The 13,307-nt window shown below is 37.8% G+C and overlaps 2 protein-coding genes across 2 annotated transcripts in view; one reads left to right on the top strand and one right to left on the bottom strand.

The window, feature by feature from the left end:
- trpa1b (transient receptor potential cation channel, subfamily A, member 1b) overlaps nucleotides 1-13,307 on the bottom strand; it is a 174,593-nt gene that overhangs the window by 103,530 nt on the left and 57,756 nt on the right. The gene's annotated exons all lie outside the window — the stretch shown is intronic.
- kcnb2b (potassium voltage-gated channel subfamily B member 2b) overlaps nucleotides 1-13,307 on the top strand; it is a 93,941-nt gene that overhangs the window by 25,179 nt on the left and 55,455 nt on the right. The window lies entirely within an intron of this gene.

Genomic DNA, 13,307 nt, shown 5'->3' on the forward strand with positions numbered 1-13,307 from the left:
TTTTAGCAAATGTTAGCTATTTTTGTTTTATTTTGATAAAATATGATTTCATTTTTGTTCAATTAACATACTGCCATTTAAATGTTAATTTTAAAAAAACTTCTAAATTTTAATTATTTTAAAAAGAAAAGATTCTGAAAGCCTTAAATGAGATCACATAATAATTTAATAAAGCTTTACAAGTAGTAACAACTAAATATATTTTATTATATATGATTAATATCATAATTTTGATGTTTACCATCTGAACTAACCATGTCATGTCAACAAATGGGAGAGTCAGGCAGCTGTTTATTATCATATTTTACCCCATACCATACTTTTACATATTCTTCCGTTATTGGAAAACTGTTGCTTTATTTACCTTGAACAAAACTGAAAATCATTAACAAGACCATAATCTACACAAATCTACAACATTTAAAAAAACTTTAAATATTAGATCAAATTAGCGAAGAATCAACTTTGCGTTGTTGTCCGCGATCGCGTCAAGGATCAGTCAAATTTCCACGCGCACCATCAAAATCGGTTATTGGTAATTACTGTATAAGTTTAATTTTTGTGCTATCTAGTGGTTTAAAAGAGAATACAATCAAATGTGCCTTTTACCCTTGTGCGCCTTTAGCCCCGTTGTACCCTATGCAGAAATGTTGGGTAAAATAATTAATTATAAATCATACTAAATGATAATTATTGTTTTTCAGTATAAAAAAAAATAAATAAATACTGTAATGAGATCAAATCTAAATCATTTAATTTATCTGCCCTAGTCGGGCATTTCAAATCCACTGAGCTCCTCACAGTGCATTCTGGGATTGCCTTCTCTGTGAAGCCTATATGTGATACTGCTTTAGGATAATAAATAATGCATAACAAACTTGTCTACCTTTTGAAATAAGCCTTGGAGCACATCAACAATGCCGTAAAATGTTTCCTCAGTAGGCAGCTCTCTGGGTTTTGGGACAGAGCAAATGTTTATGTACAGCTTGTTTACAATACCTAGCGTGTCGTAGAAGTGTTTAAACGGCATCTGTACGGCGCCGGGGGCTCCAAAAAGAACATTTTCTAACATTTGGTTCAGCTGGGAATTTTCCATTCCGTCCCCACTTGTTGTGCTTGTTCTATTCTGTAAATTATCAGGAGAGCGTTTACGATTTTTCAAAACAAAACCATTGCTGGTGATGTAATGATTTACTTCTTCTGCAGAACACAGTGCGGCCGTCCTCCTCGTCGAGAGCTGGACATTATTTTTAGACATCCTGTAAAGTGAAAAAAAAAAAAAAAGAAGTAACCAAGACAACCGTGAACTCCATCCACAGGCAGTAGTGTGCAGTTGGCAGCGTGATCACCTTCAAGTAATTTTCGCAGGGAGTGAAACATCTTTTTTTATCACATCGCACAATGCAGTAGTGCTGTTGTCGAAATTCATGGGGTGCAACACAAAAGTTTAATGGTGCCCTCCCTCTTCAGAGCCCAGTATTTCCTGTTGTCCCTTAGAAAAATGATTGTGTTAAAAGCAATTACATCGATTGTGAATCCAGTAATGAACACGTATTGCTCTCTCTCTCTCTCTCTCTCTCTCTCTCTCTCTCTCTCTCTCTCTCTCTCTCTCTCTCTCTCTCTCTCTCTCTCTCGTGATATTTGACAAAATGAGGTGGAACCTCCCTCTGTGCACTGCATATTTGGCTAATAAGCTTGCGGCACTGGACTCTGCATATTTGTTTGTCTCTTGATCATAGATGAGGGATGAAGGAGACGTGACTAATGGACAGTGAAAAAGGGCAGAAAAATATGATTCGGGCCATTGGTTTGCTGATTAGAAGACCGTTTTAGAAAGAGTGATTAAGCTCACAGAGTACACGGTTAATTAAAACGAACTTGGCAGAACGTTGGTGTCATGGAGAGGACGAGATGTAAAGTTTGTGAAGAGTAAAGGACACAGGGCTGTGTACCAAGGTTTATGCCTCTGGCCTTTCATAGAGCTCCCTGATCAATGCCAAATCCCCCTATGAGGAGGTGGGACACCTGGCATCTCTTAACATAAATTGATTTCCACCTGTTGTTATCGCATTTCAGTGGATTTAACAACCTCTGACCAAAATATCTACTGAGTGTTGCTCACAGTGGTTGTGCTTTCATTCTTGGCCATCTAAGGCTATGTGTTCAGACTGCCAGCAAAAATCAGATTTTTTCGCATATCCAGATTTTATCCAGATGGGTTTCTGAAAGTCTGGACAGCAAAAAAATAAATAAAATAAAAACGCATGAAATCTGATTTTTTAAAATCTGATTTAAATGGAGGTGGTTGGCTGCTCAAATCAGATTTCAAACGCGAATTCAAATTTCTCTTAACGCGACACACAACGATAATGTCAAAACTGCTGATGGAAATGCCGGAAGTATTCATACGGTGTTCAAATGGTATGTCCAAAGATTTCGGCATGTTCCGCAACTCGACAGGGCGCTTATGTGGAGAGCGAGATGCACCTAAAATTGTTTTATTTGCCTGCAGTCTGAACATAGCCTTGAATACATCTAATGTAGGCTATCTTGCATTAGGCATACTGAATAGCTGTAAATGTCTTTTTAGTCATTTTGATTAAATTATTACATACATATATCATTTAAAAAATATTAAACTTAATATACATTATTTGGTGATAATGACAATGATAGAAAAGTGGTAAAAGTATTTTAAATGCACACATTGAAATAATTTAACACATTTGCATAATTGAACAGTCAAAATCTTTTCATATATTCAATTTTTTTATATATTTGTATTCACACAATACATATTGAATTTGTTTATTTGGTGCATTATTTAAAACACTGTAGTTTTTAATGTAATAATTCTTATAATGCATGTGCATATTTTATTATTGAAAGTCAGTGAAAAGTGCCGAACAATAAAACCTAATACATAAAAGGTATTTAATAGATGAAATATAAAACAATAAATGAATACACTACTGTTCAAAAGTGTAGGGTAAGATTTTTTCTTAGAGAAGAAAGGTCAGGAAAACTTTTTTTCCTGACCTCAAACTTTTGAAGTGTACATTTTGTAAAAATCAAGCATTGGATTTTAGAAGTTCCCAAAGTTGAAGACGCATCACATATCCCATGTAATAATTATTATAATTAACGAGGATCCAACTTTTAACTCTTTGTGGGTTATGAACACAATCCTAGCACTTTCTCACTAAACATTTTCCTGGCACCTCAAGAATATGTGACTGCGTTCAAGATTCAGTTGACCTTTTTGATGTGGTTTGACTTATTTTTGTCCTTGTCCTCATGAACGTATCCATTAAAACATGTTGTCCTGCATAGGTCTGTGTAACCTTACAGCAGGGGCTTGTCCTGTTTAACATTTCAATTCACAGATGTGTCATTATACTCATCTATGAGTCAAACGGGTGAGAAATGCCATCCTGCCTGTCTCAAAAACCACATCTTCCACATGACCTTTGCTAATAAGCTCAATGCACACAGTGGCGTTTGACAATCACTACAAAGGCAACATCATGAATTAAAGTTTATAGTTATAATTAGTTAAAGTTTCTGAAGAGGTGAAATAAAAGGCATTGGTTGTTAAAACCAGCTCCTGCAGTGAGGATTCAGCAGCTCTTGCATTTAAGTTCATTTGCATTTCCCTTATTTTACAAAGTCTTGAGGGATAATTTTTTGGTGAGCAGTTTTTGTTCCCGTCCTTGGCCCATCGCAGTTGATCCCCAGTCTGCACTTGAACTGGGTAGTGCAGAGAGCAACTGCTTAATGGCTGTTGATTCTTTATCAAAGACGTCATTTGCTGAGGGCCTATCACAGTGAGTTTTGACTTCAGTCTATCCTAACGGCTTATTAAAAGTAGAAAATTGTCGAAGTAAGTGATTTACGTCAGTTTGACGGCTCAGCACACTTTCTGCTGACGGAAATCTGCCATATACTAAATGTGCTTGAACGACCTTGTTTGAGGCAAGAACTTCCTATTTTACTCGCTTGACCTGTGTGGTAGTCTTGGAAGAAAATGTGTTGACAGCATTAGTGCTGTTAAAATGTTATAGTTTTTTGGCAGAAAAAAAAAATCTCTTTAATGCAGAATGTATTATTTGTTGAACTATCTATGCCTGCATTTTTAAAAAGAAAAAGAGTGATCTTCTCTGCTGGAAAAAAAAAACAGCTTACCGTGAATTAACTAATAGATATCACCATACTTCACCAGTTGATTGATTAAATTAATAATTGCAAGTTTTCTAAAATGTTATGGTTAAACATTTAAATAAAACGTTATCTAATTAAATATGCACTAATTTGCATATATTTCTAGAATTCAGGTTCAAAATTCTTGTTTAATTGTTTTGGTATATTAGAGTCAGGCTTTTACAGAGGGGATTTTGGATATCTCTATTTATCACTCCACAAATCAGAAGAAAAAAAAGTCTACAGCCAAAAATAAATACATTTTCACAATTCTTTTAGGAATTAAATGTTGTGTAAAATTAGGAAAATGATATACGGAAAAACCCTTCTGTAAAAACCTTCAGAATATATATAAGAATAAAACTGCAAAGTTTGGTGTATGTAAAGTGCTACTGAAGTGGAGATTTCTGGCTCAATGTAGTAGGAAAAACTCATTTTGAGGAAATGGCATTTGAAGACATATACTGTAATAGAAATCTACAGACGCAAATAGATAAAGTGCTCTAAAAGATACAGTTAAAAGTCTATTTTGGATGTTTTCTTTCCACTAGTCTGAAAATATACTTTATGAAAAGCCAAAAAGCCCAAAATCTCAAAATTGACAGATGCATGAAAAATCACTGTTTTTGCCTGCAGTGTCTCGCCTTAAGTCAGTTTAATGTAATTTAAGTTAAAATGACTTAAACAACTATGTTGATTGTACCTCAAAATTTAAGACAGCCACTTTTTTATCAAAACTAACCTAATTGGACTAAATAACGAATTTGATGCAGTCCAATTCACAACCTAATAACTCTTAAACTGTGTCTACACCAGAAACTGCTTGACCAATGGAGGCTTCCTGGTTAAACGAGTTATGAAGCTGGATGGGAAAACCAGCACCCCAACATCCAAAATACAAATATGCTGTTGACCAGCAGTGCTGGTATTTTCAGCAGGGATATGTCCACTGACAACTGATGCAGGATTCTTGTGTGCCAAGACATCTCTGGCACAAAATGTTCGCTTACACTGATCGAATACAGTAGTTAATGCATTCAAAGTATTCACAGGCGGAAAAACCACACCGCTATTGTTTAATTGCACTTTATTTTATTGACCTTCTTAATGTGTGTGTATTATTTCAGCATGTATCGTAGTTCCAGGACCACCGTTACACATAAATACAACTGACTTTGTAAAGCCCATCGCGGATCTCACAAATATTCCAGATATTTCCATCTGTCCCATGCAGACCTCCCCGTGGGTGTTCTGGAACTGTGTTTATGCCGTCGGTCAGCTTTAGCGAGCTGTGTTTTGGAGATGTGAGCAGACTGCGTGATACTTCAAACGCCACTCTAGTATTTCACTCGCTCTATCTATATTCTCTCTCTTCTTTCTTTTTTTCTCTCCCTTTTTTAAACCCCATCTCCCCTCCCTCCTCTGACCTAACCTTGACTCATCCCTCCCCGGCGAGCTCCCGTGGTACTTCCATCATTCACTTCTCAATTCCGTGGCATTTCCAACCAAAGTCTTTGTATTGCCCTGAATGTCAAGGTAATATGAATACAGAGGGACACAGTGTACCCACATTGTGATGTCATCACTGCGGACCTTCTCCAAGACTCAGACCGTACGTGAGGTGTTACTTTAAAGACATCCTTCCCGACATCAGATTGTGCCGCCGGCGTCAATAATGAACAAACGTGGAGTTCAGCTGATAAAGCGGTGCATCATGGGATGCGCAGAATACAAAATGAGCACCAAGGAAATGCAGAATCAAACTTCAGATCTTGTCGCCCGACTTGGCAGTGCCTTCACATGCCCTGCGGATGTATATCGCAGAATGATTTAACACAGGTCCTGATTATTGCGGCCCAGGTCGTAAAGTGCAATTGACTGTGGCTCCGCCACGTCCCAAAATAAAACCACCCGCACACCTTTTTTCCCTCGTCATACAGGACTATTCTTTATAAAGCACTAAATGATGGTGAAGTCTCAGCTAGATGGATTACAACAGCCTTTAATGAAACGAGACAAAGGGTTTTAACGATAATGACACTATGCTGTATAGTCACGCGAAGGTGAGTTGTAAGTTTCGAGAATAATTGTCCGGCACGATTCCTCGTAATCAATAACCTGAGACGATTAGGTCCGCTGGAGTAAAATCAATGTGGCATGAAATGTAGGGAAGGGTGTGCCGATGGACGTCCGTCACCTGAGTCACATGCTATTTAATAAGGAAGTCCATTAAGAACGTCCGGGATGATGAGCTAAGGAGGAGATTAGAAGCGCAGGTCCACTTTTTTCGTGCCTAATATTACTTTGACATCATAGTCACGGGGCGGGAGAGTAACTCACACTGACGTGTCTTCTTTTTGCAGTAACCATCATTTTCCAGGTCCATTTGTCAAGCGAGGCACAGAGGACAGCTTGTGATTAATGGACGTTTTATATGAGCGAACACGTGTTCGGTTCCTTTCTCCCTCTCCCTCACCGCGCTCTCGCTCCTCGTGCTGGCATTTGACAGAGACACCTGTGTCCGCTGCGAGTTATGTATTTTTACCTCTTTCCCCCCAATGACACCTAATACCCAGAGCTTCTTTTGATTTATGCCATTGATTGTGGCACTTCTGTCGCATTGGCTGACAGATGCTTAAATTCTGACTGAGGGATTACGAGACTTGATGCGCCCATCATACAGTGTTAATTGATTTTCCTCGAGAAAAAAAACAAAAAACACTGAGATAAAAAAGAAAAAGCTTGGCTTCTGATGAGATGAGATACCACAGTTTTCCTAAACAAGACCGGAGAGGCTGCGAGCCGCCCAGGAGACCACGTCTCTCTGTTTCATCGCTTACTGTACTGTATGTTCCCGCTTGACTCTCTCAGGCTTTTAAGCGCTTGTTCACCACACCCTTTGACATATATGTGGTGTAACCGCAGAAGAGATTATGGCAGCAATTATGAGAAACAGAAAAAGGCCAGTGGAGTTTGTAACCCGTATTAATGTGCAGTTCTGTGATACTTCTGTAAGTGCAACTGAGTTTATAATGCTGATGAAGAGACTAACATGATGGCGTAATTAAGGAACACCAGAAGTGCTTTATTTTAATAATATTTCTATTTTGTAAATATTACATAATGTTTTTTTTTAATGTTTTAATAATTCCAGTATTTTTATTTATGTATAGTCTATAAATCGTATATTTCCCTGTGGTTCAATTAATTCTAGTGGATCAGTTTGTCCAAATGGTAACCTCTCATATGTAGTTTTGGAAAATCGAATGAATTTAGTGAATTGGTTCATACTGTTCTGTCTCTCATGTGTACCTTTTTGAAAAGTTAATTTCATTGAAGTGAATCAGTTTGTCCTAAATGGTCCTCTCTCATTTGGAAAATTTTATTCATTCCAGTCAAATCTGTACATAAGCATTTCCTCTCTCATATCTTTGGAAGATTCAATCAGTTTCAATCAGAGTAAATCAGTTTGTCCTAAACATTCCTCTCTATCACTCATATTTACTGTTTGAAAGTTCTATTCACTCAAGTGAATCTGTTCATCCTAAAGGATCCTCTCCCTTTCTTTTCATTGGTAAATTTAGAAAGTTTGATTCAATGTAGTCAACTGGTTCTCCTAAACTATCCTAATTCACATTCATACTGTTTTGATTCATTCTTATGAATTAAATTGTTCTTAATGTCCTCTCTCTAAAATATAGTGTTGGAAAGTTCAATTCATTCAAGTGAATCGGTTAATCCTGAAAGGTACTTGCATATGTAGGACTGGTAAGTTGGAATCATTACAGTAAATCAGTTCTGTTTCTGATGGAAACTTTCGTTCATTCTATTGAATCGGTTTGTCCAAATAGATCCTCTTTCTCCCGCTTGTAGCATAAGAAATCTTGATTCATTGTTATTAATTGATTCACCCTAATCATGTCTATCTCTTAATATAACTCTCAAATGTTGGACATTTTTATTCATTCTGGTGAATAAATGGTCCTCTTTCTCACAGTGCATTGTAGCATTGTGAAGTTTTCTTCAGTCCATTGAATCTGTTTGCCCTACAGAAAACAGAACGCTCATATAGATTTCAAAGTTGGATTCATTCCAGTCAGTCAGTCCACTGACTTGGAAACTTGGAAAGTTTTGTTCATTTTAGTGAATAATTTCTCCCTAAAGCATCCCCTGTCTATTTATCTTATAGCATTAGAAAGTTTAATTCATTGTAGTGAATCGGTCCAAAAATGTTGTTCTAAGGACATTTTCTGTAAACATTATGAGAACATTCATCAAGTACAAATAACATCATACGGATGTTTCAAAAATGCTGTTCTCGGAATGTTTTATCTTAACATTTACATAATCTTTACAAAACAAAAAGTTGTTTGAATGTTTCCTGTTAGCTGATTCATTTTAAATGGTTCCTGCTCCCAAATGTACCATTCCAGTCAATCAGATTCAGTTATGATTCTCATATGGTTTGTCCCTGCACTGATTTTTTGGAATATTTAGTTAAATGCTGCTGTTCATCCAACCCGATCTCACGGCAATTCGTACGGATTTTTACGAGGTGGCTAATTCGTACGAATTCAATCTACCTCACTCGTACAAATGTGTAAGATTTTTGCTAAATCGTACATATTTTACGAGTTGCCAAATTCGTATGAATTCGTACGAATGACTTACCCCTGACCCCGCCCCTAAACCTGAACCGTCACTGGGGTTAAGACGAATTTGTACGAATTGGTCATGAGATAGCGTTGGTTCATCACTATGTTTTTGTGCTGTTTATCACTACGTGCTCCATTATATATATATATATGCTTCCCCAATTCCTGGAACAACATGGGAAATTCACGCTGGTCTTCTCAGCAAACAAACACAAATCCCTGACAGTCTTCTGTTAGTGGAGTGTGGTTGTTGTTTGTACAGGGTAAGCTATGAGTATACACGCATTTTCTCAGTATTTACTGTGCTGTTGAGCAGTGCAGATGGCCGCTCCTGGACTTCACCGTGTGTGTTTTACCATTAGGCCTTGCTCTGTGAACAATCTCATTATCTCCTGCCGTACTGCTATCGGAACACAGCAAACTTGAGAATGCAATAAATGATTTACACCAGAGTCCGCATCTTATGCACTAATGGAGGAAGACGGGCTGCCCAGCGGAGCCGTTTGTTGTAAAGCAAAACTGCGAATGCATCAACCCGCTGCAAAGTGAGAGTCGCTATCAGTTCAGGACTGCAAAGCTTTTTGTTACACGCTGGTGTTTCTTCTGCAGACCAGTTAAACCTTGTATCATTGAAGCATATGAACAGTATTGAGTTATATATATGCGTATATTCCATAAGGAGGCATTCTCTACATGCCTTCCACCTCCTCATACATGATTCATGGGTTTCATTCACCATCTTTCCACCTTGCACGAGCCGATCTCAGACTCCATGTTTTAGATGATAAATCACTTCCCCAAAGACATGTTCACTTTAATTAAGTTCGATGGCCATGCTAGGTCTATTTATTAATCAACTATTTGCATCGCTGTAACTTAAAAGTGCTCGAGCAAACAAAACTGCTGAGTATTTAGAGTTTGAAAGCATGTCTAATATTATGTAATATTAGCATCATAGCTCATGGATGATTAATTCAGTGATTAAATATATAAGAAGCTCCTGCAGTTCTAATAAGAAAATGCTGTGCAATCAGCTTCATCAGGAACCCACTGCATGTGTTGAACCACTAAAAACATCTCCATAGTATGAATCAATGTCTCACAGATGCCATTAGCAACATTATGATTAGTGGAGCCGTTTCGTGGGGATCTTATTGAACACAGACCGTCAAAAATGGATGAGGTCACATAATGTGAACTGTTTAAAATATCTATATAATATGTAGCTTTGAATATGTTTATATCGTAGCAATTGGATGGATGGATGGATGGATGGATGGATGGATGGATGGATGGATGGATGGATGGATGGATGGATGGATGGATAGAGGGAGGGATGGATAGAGGGAGGGATGGATAGAGGGATGGATGGATGGATGGATAGAGGGATGGATGGATAGAGGGAGGGATGGATGGATAGAGGGAGGGATGGATAGAGGGAGGGAGGGAGGGAGGGAGGGATGGATGAATGGATGGATAGAGGGAGGGAGGAAGGGATGGATGAATGGATGGATGGACAGAGCGAGGGAGGGAGGGATGGGTGGATGGATGGATAGAGGGAGGGATGGATGGATGGATGGATGAATGGATGGATGGACAGAGGGAGGGATGGATGGATAGAGGGAGGGATGGATGGATGGATAGAGGGAGGGATGGATGGATGGATAGAGGGAGGGAGGGATGGATGGATAGAGGGATGGATTGATGAATGGATGGATGGACAGAGGGAGGGATGGATGGATGGATGGATGGATGGACAGAGGGATAGATGGATGGATGGATGGATGGATGGATGGATGGATGGATGGATGGATGGATCAGATAGGTCATTCTCTAATCATAAAATGGAAATTGTACTGTAGAAATTATGAAGATTAAACTTTTAACTTGAATTGTTATACTCTGATAATATAATTAAATATAATCAATTAATGAAACATTTTGGGAAATGGAAGCCTTTTGGCCCTAATGTGTTTTATTGAGTAATCATTTCTGTCTGTTTTAAAGACAGCACTCTGGTCCATTTGTACTTTGGTCCACTGTTGATCTTTCGGTTGCACCTTATAGTAATGGTGTGAGATAAACCACTTCCAAGTTCATCATAGCGTTTTATGTGGGCTGTTCGAGGTGCCCGCTCAGGAAATACAACAATGACAGTCTTATTAAGAGACTCTAGTCTTCTGGCGCTGGTCCCTTCTTTCAATTTGGGAATAATTAAACTGATATTAAAAGAGCTTCTGTTCCTCAAAGAAGACAAAAAAAAGGTAGAGAGGAAGGAAAACTCATATTAATCAGCTGGCGTTTCTGTATCTCTCCCACCTCACTCTCGACCACACTTCCTCCATCTCCTTCCCTCCTGCGGCCCATACATAATTCATACGGTCATTACATGAACTGTACAGTGTCCTCCTCCCTTGATGCACTGATTAGGCCCCGTGTCAATCCGGGTCCCTGAGTTGGCCGCGCCACATGCTCCCGTGTACGGCCCAGTCGCAGCTGCACGGGTAGCGGTGGAGAGTCTAGATTGCGCTGAAGAAAGAGCTATTAAATATGGATGAACCTGTTTTTTATTTCCCTGAGATTCAGCGTAAATGGATACATTTTTGTTACTTACTTTAAAGGGATACCTATAAATAAGTTACTTATTGCTTTTATAAAACGGTTACCATACTATACATATATTAAAGCCATGTCAGGGTTTCTTATTTAACAACATAACAAGTTGTTAAAGTCCCCCTGTGGTGAATATCAAGCTTTTAATGTTGTTTATATGTCTTTTAAGTATTATAAAACATTAAATAATTACATAAATATAAGCATAAAATATTAATATGCTTTAGACAAACCAATGCGCAAATTCATAAGTCAACACCATTCCTGAGTATTTTCTCCTTAAAACTGCAGTGAACCAAAGATAGTCTCAAAAACGAGGTTTGAAATCGCTGGTGTTTCTGATGACACAAGCTACCTTTTAACCAATCACATCAATGTGCGATCGTCAACAAGTAGATCTCTGAGCTGGAGTGAGTGAGTGGAGGCGGGGCTAATTTGCATATTCATAGAACTGTGTATACTAAATGAGGCAAGGGAAACAAGGCAAGGGAAAAAACATTTATATATATCATTTTGGTGATCAAAGATGAGTTTTAAAGGGCACCTATTATGCAAAATTCACTTTTACATGGTGTTTGAACATAAATGTGTGTTGGCAGTGTGTGTACACAACCACCCTATAATGATAAAAATCCAACCAGTTTTTTTTTTAAATCCCCAAAAATCATAAGCACTGTGCTACTAGCTGTTCTAGCTGAACTAGCTGTTCTCAAAATCAATGCAATGTGACTTAGAATTGCACAAGCCCCGCCCACGACTGTTGATTGACACTGCAGTTTGAGCATAGACCCGCCCTGAGTGAGCTGGACACAGTTATTATTGTCCGACTCGAACACCGTTACTGTGAGTTTCTGTTTTGATATTATCATCTTTCTGTGAGATGAGATTGTCCTGGCTCTGAGTGCCAGCTGGTTAGGCTCCGCCCCCTGTACATGGTACCGCATCTCATTCACTTTTAAAGGAGACACACTAAAACGGTGCGTTTTTCTCAGCCCCCCAAAAATGACAATTTAAACATGCTGTAAAAAATTATCTGTGGGGTATTTTGAGCTAAAACTTCACATGCACACTCTGGGGACATCACTTATTTTACATCTTGTGAAAAGGAGCATAATAGGTACCCTTTAAGGGATACAATTATTGACTACAGGGGGACTTTAAGTCAGAGAGCACAAAGGCATTCATTAAAGTCATGGCATTAAATGTTGCATGCACTGCAAAAAAAAAAAAAAAAAAAAAATTATATATATATATATATATATATATATATATATATATATATATACCGTATATCTTCCTCAGTATTTGTGACTTGTTTTCCAGTACACATATCTAAACATCCTTAAATTAAGGTACGTCTACTTGACAGGCAAAATAAAGATATTGTATTGTTTTCTGAGAAATGAAAACAACAACAAATATGTTATTGGTATTGAATCAAGCTTTGAATTAAGTAGATTTTTCTGATCCCAGTGGCAGATATTTGTTCTTTTTTTGATCAATTTCAGAGAAAACAAGACGACTTATCTTATAACAATTCTTCTAGTAAATGTATCTTGATTTAAGAATCTTTAGATATTTGCACTGGAAAACAAGACACAAATACTAAGCACACCAAGAGCATCACTCTTTTGCAGTATCAGAAGGAACAAAAAGTTATGTATTCAGGTATTCAAGCCGCAAGCTATTTTTTTGTAAAATGAATTAATAAGTAATGGATATCCGTTGCTTGGTTGATATCTAAAGTTGTTTCTCCGTACACATTTACATTTAGAGAACATATTGACATGTTGTGCTCCCTTGACTATATTCCTTAAATTTTCTTTACTTGGCCTTAAA

This window comes from Phoxinus phoxinus (genome assembly GCF_949152265.1).
Source record: "Phoxinus phoxinus genome assembly, chromosome: 24".
Lineage (NCBI taxonomy): Eukaryota > Metazoa > Chordata > Actinopteri > Cypriniformes > Leuciscidae > Phoxinus > Phoxinus phoxinus.